Genomic DNA, 19,183 nt, shown 5'->3' with positions numbered 1-19,183 from the left:
CTCCCCCTCCCACATCCCCCTCCCCCTCCCCCCTCTCTCACACGCACACACACACACAGAGCCTCTTTCCCACCTAATGTCACAAGCTCTTCTGCTTGTAATATAGACTTTGATTAGTTTTTCTCACCACCATTGCCAAGTAACTATGTCCCCATGTTGTAGATACCAATTATTCATTGAGCAAATGTGTCCCTATTACAATTTATCAAGAGCCCTAAAGTTTTAGAGGCCAAAAAAGGTAACAAAAATATATAAGCAGTGCTGACTCCTACTGTCTCACTCTAGAACAATCCTAAGAACAGAAACCGCTCCAAGACCACAGTAGCTAAGGCCAGGAGAACAGAGTGCCCCATGTGGTCCTAGTTTCACTGGCTTCTTTAAGACCACATGAATCTATTCTGATATTTGTCATCATTTCACTTGATAGGTTTTAACAAGCCTGTCACTGTCAGAATGACAAAAGTCAACACAGTTGAGATTATATTTGCCTTTTCATCAATTAATTTACTTAATAAATACATGCAATAATTGTTGAGTAAAGCATGTTAAATGGAATGGAGGTAAGACTAACTGCTGACTGGACAGCATACAAAACACGAAAATAAATGTAGATTTGAAAATCTGGAGACCACTTGCCCAAATAGCTCCAAAAGATAAACAGAGGAAGAAGAGGAGGAAGAGGAGGAGGAAGAGATCTATGTAACCAAGTCTTTTTATGTGGTTTTGGTAAAAATCATAAGGTAGGTGCCAGACACCCTCACAGTCCAAATTAAGGTTTGCATCACTTACACAGGGCTCACCAAGAGAGATTTTAAATCCCTCACTCATCATGGACCTTGAGGTTTTACAAAAGGTTAGGGGTAGATATTATCACAATATAAGAGAATCGTGAGGCTTGGGGTTTTCCCTTACTATTTCATGCGAAGGAGAGAAGTAGAGCCAACTGGGAGGACTACCGGAGATCCATTCAGACCCTTAGAAGAAAGAAGCAGCCAGGGAAGTGTGTGTGTGTGTGTGTGTGTGTGTGTGTGTGTGTGTGTGTGTCTATCAAAGAAATGAGAGATGTAAAATACACTGAGAGATAGAGGGATCTATCAGAAGAAAGGGGAATTCTTAATTGCACAAAGAGCTATGAGAAATAGGAGGAAATAGCTTGATATTTCCCCTGGGAGCTTTTGTGGGGTGTTGCTAGATGGACAACATAGAGCGGGCGTGTCTCTGCTGTAGGGTTAAAAACAGAGACCTTTGAAAGAAGCAGAGGAATTCCAGTGATGGAGACAACAGGCACAAGTGGGCAGATAAGACTTAATGACCTACTCGAGTCATGCAATATCTGCGACAGAAGACACAAGAAGAGGAGTTGGGGACGTAAGAAGGTACCTGACACCATAACTGTTTCATGTAGCAGTGGATGAAAGAAAAATCCTCTGACAGGCAAATGACAGTGTCAGGTTTGTGCTTTAAGAAGTGCAACTGGCATCAATTTATCACGAGAACGGAAGTGAGCAGACTGGGCTGAGACAGTTGCTACCATATATGACATTTTAGTGTCCAACTGTGTATTATAAATAAGTGTGTAATAATAACCATTATACAAAGGTCTCAAAAGAAATACAGCAAATAAGAGATTTCTTTGTATGACACTGTAGTAAAAATGTACCACTAAAATATGTCACTAAATAGTAAATGAAATATGAGAAGGACTTTACTAATCTACCCTTGAGTAGGGACTTCATAGAGTTTCTACAGTGCAGATTTTCAAAGAAAAATTAACATTAGTATTTTTTGTCTTTTGCCAGAATCTACATGTATAATTTTTCTTAAAAAAAACTTTCATATATAGTATACATCAAGCACAATGAAATACAATTCAAAGCATTTAAGATGAGACAAGCTCTTTAGATACCTAGAATCCTATATATTCCAGGTTGGCCTTGAGCTTACAACCACACTGTGAAATTTCTCCTGCTGAGAGCAAATAAAGACATGTACCAACATGCCCAACTGGACCATATAAATGTTTCTAATGTCTTTGAACTTTATTCTTAGAGAACTATCTAATCACCGGCATCATTCAACGTAGTATTTGGGGATGTGATAAGGAGAAAAGAATCTTTGTTATTGATATCTATATAAATTCCCTATAATCTTAAATGCACTATCTTTTACCTGTAACCTGAGTGACATATTCTACTCTCTTGCCTGTGCACCTTCCAGAGAGAAAGAAAGATGGAATGTGCCGAACAGAGTGTCAGGATTATGTGATGATAAGCATTTGAAGAAACAACTATTTCACTAATTTTAGATGAATGATATTAAGATCATTTGCCGAAGGTTTCATGATAAAATAACTGCAAAATTAAAATTCAGACAGAGTGTTCTCTGTAATGTGTGAACTATCTTTATACTAACATACAGGCTTCTGCATGAGGGTAGGAGGAGGTTGGAAAATCTTAGGTGACACGTAATTGGGCTTAGGTTTTGACAGCCCTAGAATAATGGTGAGAAAAAGCAGGATTGAGAAGATAATATTCCAAAGCCAAAATTGACCCAATCTGACAACGTACTGAGCAGGAATAGGGGAGATGATGAAATCCAAGTTTCAAGCCTGGGAGAAACAGCCAGTGGTATTTAAGAACCCAGTAAGTAGCAGTTGCCAAAACCTGCCTGAAATTATGAGCCCAAGAAACTTCTGCCTCCTGAGACTCCTATTAGAGCAAGATTTGCACATGCAGAGTGAATGTGTTGGAAACTCATGGTAAGGTGCACTCTTTAGAAACAACAGATGTTCATACACTGCCTTCTAGAACAGAGGTCCTAGCCACAGAACATTTGCTTTCCTGAGTATAAGATGCAAGTTTAGAGACAGAGATGAATTACTCAAGGAGGCTGTAAAGAGAGACAGTTATCTATGATAGCATGAGGGATATACAAAGATGTGTGTGTGTGTGTGTGTGTGGTGTGTGTGTGTGTGTGTGTGTGTGTGTGTGTGTGTGTGAATGGCCTGAAAGTTCTAGAGATCTTCATGTCTCTGTTCCCTGGCCCCTAGCACTGGAGTTGCAGGAGTATGCATGACTACTCCTGGTTTATTACTGGGTTCTGGAGCTATGGACTCAGGTCCTAATGGCAGCACAGCAATCACTGTTCCCTGCTAGCAACCTCCCCAGCCTACATTATTTTTTCCCCACAGTGTCACACATCATGTATTTTTCCTAAAATATGTGTCTCTTCTAAACAAAGAATAAAAATTGCTTTTTCAACATATTGACTTGAAGTGTAAACTAGTTGCTAGTATTTTTTTAAAGCACAACTGCATTGATAGAATAGTATTACTTGGCAATAAATTAGAAGATGTATTGATTCACTGGTGGATGATAGGCGATAGATGAATTGATGGATGGATATATAAATGGACAGATGGGTAGACAGATAAACAGATACATAGACAGATAGATAGTTGGACAGGTAAAATTAAAGAGGTTTGCCAAGTTCAATCTGCACACTTCACGCCCATGAAGACTCATGGGCATTTCAAGGCCAGTCTCCTAGCATTTGGATCAACAGCATCCTCCCAAGCAACACTTTCAAGTTCTTTGTGGCATTTGTATTCTTTCCTTATTGAGAGGGATCTTGATTCTTCCCCTCTTGCCTATTGATGTCACCAATCTTTGCCGGTAGAGAAAGAGTATGTTATGTTTGTTTTACCAGTGAAATCTTTACAGCCTTCTTATGGAACCCCTTGGTCATCTAAAAGAAGAGGAACGCAGTGAGGTCAGCAGCCACTATGGGGCAGTAGGAGGCTATACCCTTGAGCCTCTGAACACCACTGGGTTCACAGTCCTAGAACTGACCTTCGTCCAATATTGATTTATAATTTAAAACAACAGCCTTTTGTGTGGCCAATTCTTTAGTGTGGCCAAGTTATCCTGTGGCCTGTTAAATTTACATGAAACATGTTTTCTATGTCTTCTATACAGATAAGGAGTTTAAAGGGCTCATGTCTCAGTCCTACATTATATCCTAATACAGCTAGTTTTATGCCAATAATAGGTAGATTCTCAGAACAACTTAAATACTGAACAATTAAGTCTTTCCCACTGTTTAACAGCCACTGCATCACTTATTTGCCTTGTTACTGTAACAAAGTAACTGACCTCAGCAACTTAATGAAGAAAAGGTTTATTTTGGCTCTCAGGCTGGAAGTCACTGAAGGTGGGAGCTTGAGGCAACTGATCACACAGCCTGCGCCTGCCATGAGAATATGGAGCGATATAAAAAGTGGTACTCTGCTTTCTTTTTCACTTTTATTTAGTCTGGGACGATAACCTGTGGAATGATAATATCCAATCTAGAAAGGTCTCAGTAGACATGCCCAGAGGATTGCCATAGGGGATTCTAGATCCTCTCAAGTTGACAGTCAATAATAGCCATCGTCATTACTTACAGCTTACATTTGCTGAGGTCATGTGCATGCATACCATGAACAGTGTGGGGCATCTTACATACGCTGGAACTCTTAATCTTCATGTTCTCTGGAATAGTTTTTATTATTTTGCAACTGCTTTCGGATAAGAGAACAAATTAGAGTGGATAGACTATTTTAAAGGCATACAGATCCCACCCACACCCTGGACCATCACTCTTTTGCTCACAAAATCAGAGATGCTCTCACAACCATAAGCTCCCACTGTAAGAGCTGAAACATAATCCACACCTCTGCTGCATCAGAAAAGCCCTTGTGGGGCATGTGACTGGCTTACAAAAGTCACCAGGTCAGAGAACTATAGAGTGAAGGAGAAAGACTGAGCAGAATAAAACTACTTTGAAAGGGTTAAGGATTCCAGAAGGCTATAATACCAGGTTTGCAATCAAGGGCCACTCTAAAGAAACAGCAGGGAGTGGGCAGAGATAATCTCAGTCATGCTATGAGTACAGTCTTTACTTTAGAACTATGTCAAGCCACCCAGAAGGCCCTGTTTAAACTTTACCCCATTTCAGAATGGACAAGGAATTATTTTTTTCTCAAGCCAGGAAGCTGAGCATCTACTGAAGCAATTGATTCAACAGTATCCATATGAAAAGTTGGACTGAGGTTTTGCTAACACTATTTTTCCATCATAAAATAAAATAAAAATTAAGCATCAAGAAGTGCTTGAACTTACCTCCAGAGTAAAAACCACAACATTCTTCAATTTTATTTTCTGGTAGGTCAATAAATCTGGCCTTAAAAAGGAAAAGAGATTGAAAGGGAGAAGAAACATCCCGTTTGACTGTTGCTCCAGCGACCCCCACATGACTTTTCTTGCCCATGTGGAAGGGAGATTCACTTAGGGCATCAGGATTTCTCTTGCCCATGTCTGTGGGTATAATTTGGTCTCTAAAGGTGCAGAACATGCTTGGGTGAACGGTGTCTGCCATATTTCCCCAAGCAGTAAAGCCAAAGTTTGAGGTTTGGAAGAACTAAATGAAATGATGCTGACAAGAATTTCCAGGGCAAGTTGTTGTGATGTGGAAATAGGGATTTTATTTTTGCATATGTGCTATATCCTTTAGCCAGTCACTCTGGACCCTAATTAATTAATTAAGATCAATGAAAAGCCAGGCTTTGGGGAACAAAGAACAAGAAATTCTACTCAAGTGTTTAACCTGGAAAGAAAGCTATACTGGTTTCTTTTTTTAATTCTGTTCTGGTGAAGTGTGAGTTCCCTTCTGTAAGGAAAAACCTGCAGTGGGAAAATGGAAAGGTTTCCCTGTTTATCTAAGAATACCAAAGATAGAGAGGATGGTTCTCATGGAGAATGAGCTGACCAATCACCACAGAAGACAGGGGTGTGTGTGTGTGTATGTGTGTGTGTGTGTGTGCGCGCGCGCACTCGAGCACATTTCAGGAGAATCAATATTCTTTTGCTTTTAACATGTTCATTTCAAGAATAGCAGATAATAATCACAGTATGAGTAATTTCCATTAACTACCAACACATCTGGGAAGTGGTTTTAGAAAGAAGGAAGTGGTAAGAGTCATGACCAGGAGACACTTCTATACACTGAGTCTGGTCCCCTTTATTTCAGAGTCATCTTCTGATAAAAGTACTGATTCTTTCTTGGTTTTAATGAAGGGGTAAAAGGAATTGCTAGGTCGCTGGTCTCTCCTAAATCAAACCGAGGCTCACAGCATCTAGAATGTTCCTCTGCCCCTTGTTTGGCAACTCACTGCTGTTTCTGAAAAGGCAATTATGGCATGCTTACTCTCTTCTCTTCCAGCTTGTCTCGAACTCTTAATTCAGGCAAAAGATATTTAGTGAATGACTGGGATTGCAAAGAAGACAAGTCCTTACTCTTTCTGATGTTGATCATTTAAGATCTCACGACGGTTTTGTCCACAGGAAAACAACTCATAGAATTTCTCAAATACCAATGTTATTAAAATGAAACTTCAAGATTTGTTCCCATTCGAGCAGAAATAAAACCAAACCCAGATCCCTTGTGGGGAAGGGGTGGGGGCAAAAACACTTTTGTGTGTATGCTTAATTGCAAGTACATCGGATTTAAAAATGAATCAGCAACACTTTATGAAAAAACCGAATAAATAAGAGTAGACAGGAAAAAAAAGCATAGGAATTTATTGATTCCTGTAAAAAGTCCCATGTAAAAATATTACCACCCACCATCTTCCTTGTATTGCTCGTTTTCTTTTTTTCTTCTACTAACTAAAGCCCAGATTTTAAAAAAAAAAAGAATTTTTGGCATCTCTAGATGATGAATTGTGTAAATTATTGTTGGATCAAAATTCCTTTGAAATAACTGCAGGTGTTCAAGATCCTGTCAAAATGAGTGTATTTTCAGTGCCACGAAGATGCTGACACCCAGCTTTTTCCCAGGCCTCTCTGAGGTAGAGCTCCTATTGGGAGTGGCTCTGTTTAAAATTGGAGACATATGGAACACTCTCCAGTCAAGAGTGGAACGAGCCTTTCCAGTTGGCAGAGTTACACTCTGACTGCTTCTGATTCAAGTCCATATTAGGGTCTTTTTTCCTGATGTGTATTTTCTCCTTCATTTCCTCCTCACCCACTGCTAAATGCGGCAAGAGGGTATCTCATGGCTAGGTTGGTAACTGAAGCAGAAACGTGATCTAGTTACGATGTGATTATACTGTGCAAACCACTTGTATCCACAATTCATTTCCTTCATGAATCTACAATAGAAAATCAGTTCAAAGATTATGTTTCTTTATTGGTATGAAAAATAAAACCTGGCAGGCAACTTTGCCTGTTGCAAGCACAGATGAATGAATTAGATGTGTCTTATGTTTTAAGAAAAATGGAGTTAAATAAATCATAAATTATGTGCCACATGTTAAAAATGTGTTACTGTACCACTGATATATATATATATATATATATATATATATATATATATATATATATATTATTTTTTATTTTTTTTATTTTTTTTTACAGACAGGGTCTTTCTATGTAGTCCCGGCTGTTCTCAAACTCACAGAATCAGGGTTACTTCTGACCTTGCCTTTCAACCATCTGGGATCCCGGGTACATGCTAGCATGCCCAAGTTCATTAAACTCTTACACAACAGAAGGCTATTACTACCATTGCATTATCATTCGCAAAGTTCATTAAGAAAGTTAACATCAGAAAATTTGACTTTATTGTTCAGCATCAATGCAAATAATGAGTGAAAATACAATATCATTCCAGTCTATTACTGCCAGTGAACATTTTATTTACATTTTTCATTTTATTCAAATTTTCATATGATCTCTGTTGGGCATTGATAATTGTCTCTGTTGTAAACAAATTGAGAAATAGCAATAAGATAAATAAATTGTCTCTCTTATACATAAATAACACTAGTTGTTATTATTCAACTAGATTTTTTAAAATGTGTTTATTTATTATTTGTAGGGCAGGGGGATGAGTGCCAGGATGCACATGTAGGGAATAGGTGGCAATGGCAACGTGCAGTAGTTAGTTCTCTTCTACCATATGGGCATGAGGCCTGGAACTTGAGTTGTCTAGTTTTATGCAGTAAGTGCCTTAAGCCCCTGAGCCATTTAACCAGCCCAATATTCAACTACTATCAACCAATAATTTAGTGACACCAAATAAGTTTAATTTTTTATATCACTTTTTACCTGCACTACTTATTTGTAAAATTATTTTTATTTGTTTTTATACACATGAAGTTTATAAATTAGTACCTTCCTAATTTTTCTGAATACTATCTCTTTATTTTTAGTTCATTCCACACATTTTCTATTCTAGATCCCCTTACTCATAGTTATAAAAAGAAATTCACAAATAATAAAAAAGAAAATGAGAATGTGGTTAAAAAGAAGCTACAGGAGGAACTGAGTGAACAATCTCTCTGTTTTTTAAAAGGAAAATTAATTTTGATTAAAATGTATTCTGAAAATATACTGTGGTTTTTTAAAAAGGACATTTTTAAGGCACAAGTGCATTAATGTATGAGATTTGGCTTATAAACCTAATATGCAGTTCATTTTTATACATCTCATTTGTACTCTTAAAAAAGTATCAATTCTAGTTATTAGGTATAGAGTTATGTTGTTAATTGTGTTGTCTAAATTATCTATAATACAATACAAATTATTTTTTTGATATTTAAGATACCAAGAGACAAGTTAATTTGTTTGTTTGTTTGTTTGTTTGTTTCCAAGCTAAAATGTATCTAGCCTTTTAAAGATGATTTTCATAAACAAGCTAGTATTCCAGGCAGGACATGGCAGACAACCATGGATAGTGTACAGGAACTTTCAGACTCCTTTATGTATGGGCTACTAAATCGGGAAGATATTATAGAATCCCACTACACTGTAATGCACACCCAGCAAGTATAGTAGAACTAATCACTCTAATTCTCAGCTAGCAGACTGGCCAACACTTTGAAAACAGATAGAGAAAACCCAGAAAGTTGTGGAGAAAGATGCTAACAGAAGCTAATATGTCTCTCAATAAGGAACTTGAATCTGACGTCCTTCCTGTTGATGTAATTTCTGGTGTTTGCCCTTCATTGGCCATACGCAAGGAATTTCACAGATAGTACATGAATAACGATGTTTAAGGCACCAGTCGTAATGGAGAAAGATGAACCATGTCTTTGGAAGACAGTTACCAGTTTACCACTTAAGGATTTTGGTGGCGGTGGAGGCTGGTGAGGTTGTTCTTAGAACAGAGTGAAAGTCATAAAATTGCTCATACTATCCTTCTTGGCAATGGTCCTTGATGCTGATGGGTAAATGCCGTTTTATTGTTCTTGTTAGTGTGGGTGGGGGGTGTTGTTTTAGAGACAGGCTTCTTGTGTCCCAGCCTTGCTTTGAACTTACTGAACCAATAACAGCCTTGAACTACTAATCCCCCTGTCTCCATCTCTTCCCAAGTGCTTGGATGTGCCACCATGTCTAATTTTATTGGTTGCTGGAAATTGAATGTAGGGCTCCAGACATGCTAGGCAAACACTCTACAAACTGAGGTATGTCTTCCTCCCTGCAACTGCTGTTTGTGGTCGAGGCATGAATGTTCTTATTTGCAAGTCTGCATTTTCCCTGCCTGTGTTGTTGTTAGCTTGAGCCAGTAGACCCTCAAGTTTGTGGTTTGTTAGTTTTCAAGTTATCATATGAAGTAGGATCTGCACAAACCATTGCACCTACTCCAGCTTGACTGAAAGGAAGAAGATTTCTAGACAGTTTCACATTTGGATTGGGTCTAAAAGATCATACTCATCTGACATTGTCTGTTTGTCTGTATGTCTGTCTGCTTCTCTCTTGCTTACTCTCTTTTGAGAACACACACACACACAAATGAATCTCAAATTAGAAAGATCATTGTAGATCATAATAGTACCAGAGATCAAGAGAATTATAGCCGAAGGATTTATTCACAACATTATTTTTATATAACACTCAAGACAAAGATGGAACTTGATGGACAAGGAGAGATGAATCAATTCTAGTATGGCTGCTCAGATGATGAATTCACAGCCATGCAAGTGAAGAGCTACTTGGGCCCATTTGCTGAAGGTCTAGAAAAACAAATAAAAGCTGGAGACCGCTTCACCGCTGTCGGAACCCAACGCCCTATGTTCTAGCCACCAAGAAGCAGTGGCAAGCATTCTCATCTGTATCTCTTTGTATCCACTTTTCAAGGTTTCAGCCTACAAAATGCCTTTTAAAAAAGACTTCTTACCTAGATGTAACTGTTTCTTTTCTCTAAGGTTTCTGAGCCCAGGTAAAATTACATATTATTCTTCATTTCCACTCTTTCAGAAATAGTCATTTATAGTTTTCATCTTGAAGAGGAAATTTGTCTCTATGAAGGTAAACATTCTCCCATTTATTAACAGTGAACAACTTGGAATGCATAACTGCATGCTAGTGGGAAGTAGACAGAAGCAACGACTGCTAATAATGTAACGAACACATAATTTAAAATGCCATTAGACTTAGCCTGTTAGCAGTCACAAGACAGCATACTTGAGAATTGAGATATTCGGGAAAGCATTTTTATATTCACAAAGCCATTTTTATTTTCTCACTGGTGAATCAAAAGCAAGATACACAGCAAGGGGAGCACAGGCATTTGGAACTGATTTGAATTCTCAGCATAGCCTTTATGAGAGGGTTTCTCACTTCCCATCAGAAATTCTGTTGCATGGACTGTTTAAATTACTTTGTAAGTCAAGTTTATAGTACAAGGATACACTCCAGAGAGTTGGCTGTCAGAAGGGATAGAAACTCAATTCCAGGACATTTCTTGAAAAGGCATTTAAAATTTTTATTAATATGTACAAGTTCTCTGGAGAAAATAAAATACTTCTCTCATTCACCCTTACTGATTCCCTGTAGGTAATAGGGGATCTTTTATCTACATTTCAGAAAAATGATATTATTGGTATATTCATTCTGTGTTATACTCTGGCAAAATGTTTATTGATGTATGTCTAGGAATGTCTTCGTACAAATAAGAAATTTCAAATATTATATAAACCGATAGTTCATGGAAATTCTTCTCTATAAAAATTTCCTTTAACATCTATAAAACATGTTGACATTGTGTCAAAATCATAAGTATTAAAAAGGACTAGCAGTGTTCATTGATTCTGAGGTGAAAACATCAAATAAAGCAAAACACTCATGACCGCTACCATTTATTTGTATTTTGCCTAAAACTCACAGTATCTCCTCCCTCCTCAACAGTCGGTCCGATCAGGGCAGAAAGGAAGAATGGAGTTGTGACATAGAACACTGCATATAATTAAAGAGCTGCTAGGTAGGAGGTTTTTTTTTTTTCCTGGTTTTGTTTCCTTTTGGTTTTGAGTTTCACAAGTGCAGATAACATGTCTTTATCTAAGACTATACCAACGTACAGAATTATTTGTATATTATATTCTTTGATATTAGATGATAGACTTATAGGGTTGTTAGAATATATCTGATTTTAATCCTCACTCTTGGATACTCATTTCTTCTCCACATTCCCATGAATACTTTTGGTTTTGTTTTGTTGTTGTTATTTGTTTGCTTGTTTTTTGTTTTTTTTGTTTGTTTTTTAATTTCTATAGAGTTGAATTTTTTAAGTCTACGTGTAAGCTATGTTATGAAAGTTTCTTCTTCTGGCATAAGATTGTGGTAAATGGCAAGATCTAATTTTTCAGGGTTGATTAATATTCCATTGTCTGTATGTCCCATGGTTTTGTCTGTTCATTCACTCGGGCTGTGAATGATGATGCAATGAATATGGAAATAAACACATATTCATGAGGTACTGACCTCCCCTCCCTTGGGCTATGCTCTGATTAGTTATATTTTTCATTTCTTTAAATACTTCTACACTGTTTCCCACAAATGCCTCTTAATTTATTTATCTTTTTTTTCTTTTATTGGATATTTTCTTTATTTACATTTCAAATGTGATTCCCTTTCCAGGTCTTTCCTTCAGAACTCCCTATCCCATCCCCTCTTCCCCTGCCTCTGTGAGGGGACTCCCCCCAACCCAATCACTCCCATCTTCCCGTCCTGGCATCCCCCTACACTGGGACATCGAACCCCCTCAGGCCCAAGGGCCGCTCCTCCCACTTATGTCCAATAAAGTCATCCTCTGCCATATATGTGGTCAGAGCCATGGGTCCCTCCATGTGTACTCTTTGTTGGTGGTCTAGTCCCCGGGAGCTCTGAGGGGTCTGGCTGGTTGACACTGTTGCTCTCCCCATGGAGCTGCAAACCCCCTCAGCTCCTTCAGTCTCTTCTCAAACTCCTCCATCAAGGACCCGCACTCAGTCTAATGGTTGACTGCGAGCATCTGCCCCTGTATTTGTCAGGCTCTGTCAGAGAGACCAGTACTTGTATAGTCCAGGCTGAGTTGAAACTGCTATTTAGAGAAGGCGGCATTTAAATTTCTGATCCTCCTGTCTCCAACACCTAAGTGCTGGGGTTACAAATATGGGCTACCACACCTGTTACGTCAAACCCAGGACTTCTTCAATTGTAGATTAACATTCTATTACTCTCTGAGAGTCCTCCCCAGCTCACACAAATGCTTTTCATGTAGGCTAAGAAAATTAATGCTTTTGGAGAAGTATTTAATTTTAAAAGTCTCATGTATATATATTGAAGCTATGTTCTGAGGCAAATAAACAGTTGAAATTTTTTCCCTGTCCTTATCTTGTGAAATGATTGTCTCAAATAAAAAAAAAAAGTTTCCATGATTTAATCACAGAAGCCAAAGCATACAATATGTGATGGTAGACAAGTTGATGGCAGAATGAGAAAGAAAATGGTCAGAGCACTCAGTAACATCCAGAGATGATGAGTTCAAAGGAGCCAACATCAAATGCAATTGTGCAAAACCAGAATGAAAGAGAGTGCTTACTTAAAAGAAGGTTGGAAAACTGCCATTCAAATGAAGTCTGATGTAATAGTCGGCTTTGGTTGTCAACTTGGCATAATCTAGAATCACTCGGGAAAAGAGCCTCAAGGAGAGATGACCTACATTTGGATAACATGTCTATGGGAGAATGTATTAAGTTAATTGATATGGGGAGAGCAAACCCACCAAGGGTGGCACAATTCCCTAAGCTGGTAGTCCAGGATCATCTAAGAGTAGAGGAAACGCTTTGAGTACAAGCAATCAAGTGAGCACGCATTCAGTAATTCCTCTCTGCTACTGATTGTGGATGTGATGATTTAAACTCCTGGGGCCATAAATTCTCCTCTATGATAGACTGTAACTGGGAATTGTGACACAAAATAAAACCTAAGTTGCTTTTTTTCTCAGAATATTTTATCACAACAATGGAAATGAAACCAGGGCACTTAACATTAGCACTGTGGTAGTGAGCTCATACAGATGTAAAAGAAAAAAGAAAGAGGTCAATGACTTAACTGATTGAGAGTTGGGTTATAATATGAGAAATTTTTGATTATGAGCTGAAATAGAGTAGAAATTTCCAAGTTCAGAAGAAAGGAACAACTAAAATCTCAGGGGGAAAACATGCCATCTTATAATTTAATAGAACAAGAGATGCAGTAGCATAATGCCAATTATTAATAAACATGATTTATAAAACAGAATTTTAAATTTAAAGAATAATCATTTCTACATATTCTGAAACACTCTTAATTTTCTCTCCAGCTTTCTGTATGGTAGAAACTACTACTAACTACTTTTGATATATCTGGCCTATCACAGAGGGACTCCTGACTTGCCAATTATTTTCCTTTGGTTTCATCAATCTCCGGCTTTGTGAAGCATTCTGCCTCACCACACAAGAATGCTATTTTCTCATTATGTTAGTATATATAAGATGAGGAAAATATGTTTTCTAAGTAACATTCTGAACATAAAACATGACAGAATAGTTTCTTTGTGGATTCTAGCACGATACAGCTTAAGTGAAAAGCCAAAATACCAACACCATTTCAACAGATAGTAAAACACTGTTAGTATAAATATAAATATTAAGCCACACATTTTTCTTATACACATGTCATTGTGTAGTTTTACATATATTACAGATTTCCCCAAAGGCCTTAATGATATACCTGACTGTGTAGAGTGGTAGCTGTACCTTATGCCACACAGTAAAGCATTGTTTCAATGGGGTTCTTCCTCATCTCAAGTTACAGAAAAGTTTTATTACCCTGGTGGACATTTAGCACCATTGTCCCGAGAGACTCCATCTAGAGACTCCATTTAGAGAGCTCTAAAAATCATCTGACTTAAAGAAATATAATCTTTTGTAGTTTAAAGATAAAGCTGAAAGAAAAATATAGGGCAATGCCTAGGCAGTGTTGGCCCATGCTTTGAAATTATGCATTTTTGTATGAGATTAGGACTCAAGTCTTGACTCTAGCATGTAGTAGATGGATGCTCCTAGCCAAGTGAGTTCACTCTTACTTTAAATATACTCTTATGTAAAATGAAACTGGAGTAAGAGAGAAAGCAGACAGAAACTAAAGTATATGTCCAATATATATCACGTTGATAATGATTCCGTTGACTATCATTGAGGAAACTTTGATATAATGGATGTCAGAGAAGTGTCAATTTTGCACTTACAACATGTGTCTTTTGTGTCAAAATCTGTAAGGTTTCTATCAAAAATATAACAGAAAACCAATCTCCAAAGCTAATGTCTAATCACCGAGTTTGATAAAAAAAAAAAAGACTACTGTTCAGGATATATAGTGCTCAGACCTCACTTCTGATGAGTATGACTTCCTAGCTATTCCTCAAATGACCACCAAGTGTCAGAATGCCATGTGTCAGCAGGTACAAGTCTTTAGGTGTTTGATATACCTCATAGTAGAACATGCTTCATAGGCTGTCCCAATGTTAGTGACTCAGAGAAGCATAATTGAGAATCTAACATTGCTGAGGGCAGGGGGAGCATACTCTTCAAACAAGGAGAATAATTGTGATCATTTTGTTTGAGGATGATTGTATATTCATGTGTGTGTGTGTGTGTGTGTGTGTGTGCATCTCTATGTGTTCACATTTGTGTGTGTGCAAGTGTGTACACATGTCCCTGCATGCATGTGTGTGTATGTGTTTTTATCCCTCTCCACATGGATATATCCATGCATGTGGAGTCCAGAAGTTAATGTGACATGTCTTCCTCGATTGTTTTCTGCTTTTATTATTGAGGTAGACTCTTGTGTGAACTGTTGGCCCACATATTCTGCTATTCCAACTAGCCTTCCGCTGGCTGCCTTCAGCTAGGTGACTTCCATACCTGAGCACTGGGATTACAAGTGATCAACCATCTGCCTTTTACTCATGTTCTGAAGATCTGAACTCTGGTCCTCAGCTTGAATGACGAGTATGATAATTTTACACACTATAAATCTTAAATTGTACTATGGGGTGACAAATTTTGCCCTGGTGTTAATGATATTTATTTGGCTGATACTGGCACATTTGTCCTCTTAAAATAGTTTTTCCCCAAAACACCTGTGATCTCAGGCACAGCCTTACTCAACAGGGCGAGGTTTTAATGTGAATTCGTTTTTTCTCTTATTTCAACCAAAGGGAAGCATCCTCAGACTGTGTGTTCAGTCTCAGACCTCAGAACACAAGTCTAGACAACATACTAAAAATTCCCTTTAAAAGGTGCCATGAATAGAATCCAAAATATCATCCCTTGAATGGGTTAGACCTTTTATTTTGCCAGAATCTTTCTAAGTGTGGACTCACCCAAAGCAGGTGCTTCTATGGAAAATATATCCAGCATCATTTCTGTCTCATTTCACTTCGAACAAAGCCAACTTTTAATTTAAAATTTACAAGCTAGATACCTCTAAGATGTTTTAGTGACACAGTTAACTCGAACAACTTCCTACTCAACGTATCTTTCTCTGAGAATCTGTATCATAGAATAAAAGCTTTGAAAGTGTGGGGGTTGTAAGACCCCTCTCTAAAACTGACTTTCACTCAGGATGTGGAGACTTTAAGAGCACTTTATTCCACTCCCAATTTATTGTACCACTAGCTTTTATTTAAATTACAGATTCCATTTTGTCCCTTTCTTGCAGAAGGCTGGCACCAGATCACCTCCTGAGGAGAGCAGACATTCCAAGGAAGGATGTCTTGCCAATAATAATGGAAAGCTGGATAAAACCAAGTGCAGGAAACGGCGCCTGGGACATTGAGCAAAGGGCAAAGCTTGATGCTGCATCTCCAGAGCCGAGAGCAAGGACTGCACCTGTTAGCTTTATATGATGAGCATATGTTCATTATGGGAGTGGCTTGTGTACAGTCTTTCTAATTCATGTTTTTGTTTGGATTTAACATATTAATCTACAGACATCTGTCTTCTAAAATATATCCTTCCTATGGTCAACAATTTTTCTCTAATGAGATGGACCAAAAAGATATTTAATCATTCCCAGACTGGGAGGAAAATAATGTGTTCCAAATAAAAGATTTAGCAGGAATTATTTCTAAATGTCTTAAATGTTCTCCCAAAAACATTTGCCAAATATAATTTTCAATACTGACTGAACCGTTCTTCCCCTTAGGAGTCCTATACTCATTTGAAATATATAGTATGTTATTGAAACCTTTTGAAATCTCAAAAATGTTGATTTACTCTTTCAAAATCATAAAAACTATACAGAGAAAATCTATTAGTGACCCATTCTTTTGGTTTAAACAAACTCATGATGAAGGCAGGAAACACTGACACTACACACAGACCATCAAGACTATAAAGGCACAGGAATCCTACCATTTCAACAATCTGTTTCTCAAGGGAGGGCATGCGACCTCTCAGAAAGCCTGAAATGTTACACATTTTAAAATTTAGACTTTTATTTACTTGATATGAATCTCAGGACTATGGTAGAGCCTGACTTTGGAAATTAAAAACATTTTTAAATTCTTAAAAATGAACATTAGCAAAGATGAATACATGTCATATCACTTCATTGGAAAAGAATAAGATATATGGATTCTCTAAGAAAAAATATTTTTTTAAAGAAAAAATAGCATGAATTGATTCCACTATAGGAAAGCAGTCCCTCTTAAATAGGACTTTCATTTGGGAACAAAGCCCTCGAAGCTGCAGGACCTTCTATAATGTGGCTGATTTAAAGCACCAGGGGTTTAAACAGTCACAATCTATTATTTTCGGTAAGTAGACTTCTGGAATGTTTCAGTTTGGATTATGCATCCTGGAAACATGGATTTAATTAAAGGAGCTCTTCGGATAATTATGGGACCGTTTTCAAAGTGTGCTAGATGGTTCGGATTCCTGGTAACATTCTGAGTTGCATTGTTGGACGCCTGCATTGGAAGGGCTATCCTTTGAGAATTTACCGTTTTCCAGGAACTAAAGAAAAAAATTGGCAGAACATCCAGAAGTCAAAAACTGAGATCTGGAGCATCTTTATCTAAAATACTATCAACTGTGAGTAACTTTCAGAGGCCTCTGAGGGGCTTGAAGGATCTGCCTGGGGTTTATCAGGCCAAGTCAATACATGATGTCTGAAGCCTAGGCTATCAATCTTGTGGATCCCCTCTAAAAATGCCAGCCAGTGAAAGAGACTTGTGTGAACACTCAACACACTACAACCCACCTATTAGAGATATACCTGACCTCAGACTAAAAGTCTGTGTATAGGCCAGGAGTTAGGCAAGCAAGCCATTGAAGTCTGGAAAGACTATATTACTATAACTTCTAACTGCTTTTATTTTGTAACTAACAAACATGATGTGCATATCTAGAACATACCTAGTCTCAGAACAGAAGCACGTATCTAATATAGAATCAACAGGCACATGTAAATGTGCTGCATGATCAACAACATTCATCTAAAGAAATATCCCAGATGATGAGTGCTATGGTTTGTAGAAGAATACCCCCATAGATGCATGTGTTTGAGTGTTTAGCCTACAGGGAGTAGCACTATCAGGAGTTGTGGTCTTGTTGGAGTAAGTATAGTCTTGATGGAGGAAGTTTGTCACTGTGGAGGCTGGCTTTGAGGTCTCATATGCTTAAGCCCAGAGTCAATGGCTCACAGTTCATTTTTGCTGCCTGGAGGTCAAGATGCAGAACTCTCAGTTACCTATCCAGCATCACCTGCCTGCACGAAACCATGTTTCCCACCCTGACGACAATGGACTAAGCCTCTGAACTGTAAGCCAGCCCAAATTAAATGTTTTCTGTATAAGAGTTACCATGGTCATGTTGTCTCTTCACAGCAATAGAAACTCTAACTAACACACCAAAGGAGGTTAAATTTCTATGATTCTCTTCCTTCTCTGCATAGGATAAAGACTCAGTAAAGCAGCTACGTGAAACAAACTGGTGGCAGACTGTAGAGGTAACTGTTCTACTTTATTCCAGTTAATTCTAGCTGACACTGGATTCACTCAGCAATTCAAAAATTATTTGTTAAATCTATGAATCTTGGGGCTGAGTGAACGAAGAGGTCTGACCTTTTGTACAGCTTCCATTCCGAATGAGAAAGAAGATAAGCAAGAAAATGAGGAAGAGGGAGGACAGACGCCATCATGGTCTGATGTGAGGAGAACGTCTTACTTATGGGATTTTCGTATTCAGAAATGTCCAACTGAACTCTAATCATAAGAGAATAATTAAAAACTGTAAATGCTAAAAAATTATTCAAATTTGTAGTCAACATAAAAGACAAAAATAAGCTAGAAACTAATATAGAAGAAAGGTAGCTAAAAAGATGAATGGTGTGCCATGAGTGACTGATGACAGGAATCTGGATAGGGAAACACAGTTATAAAATAGATTGGAATAATTAAATAATTCAAGTCTGAACTAAAGATTAGATAATAGAATGGAATCAACATAATGTTTCCCAAAGTGAGCATTTGGTTGTGATTATTTTTTAATGAATGGTCATGTTCTTGGGAAATACAAACCAAAGTAGGTAAAGGCAGGCAAATGGTAGACGGTTTCCATTGGCTAGTCTGGCTTCTTCTTCTCTTTGGAACATTTTCAAGATGAAAAGTTGTAGAGCACATAAAGGTGTGTGTGTGTGAGTGTGTGAGTGTGTGTGTGTGTGTGAGAGTGAGTGTGTGTGTGAGTGTGTGTGTGTGTGAGTGTGTGTGTGTGAGTGAGTGTGTGTGAGTGAGTGTGTGAGTGAGTGTGTGTGAGAGTGAGTGTGTGTGTGTG

Source organism: Grammomys surdaster, unplaced genomic scaffold, assembly GCF_004785775.1.
Source record: "Grammomys surdaster isolate TR1022 unplaced genomic scaffold, NIH_TR_1.0 278, whole genome shotgun sequence".
Classification (NCBI taxonomy): Eukaryota; Metazoa; Chordata; class Mammalia; order Rodentia; family Muridae; genus Grammomys; species Grammomys surdaster.
This window is presented reverse-complemented; position numbering follows the sequence as displayed.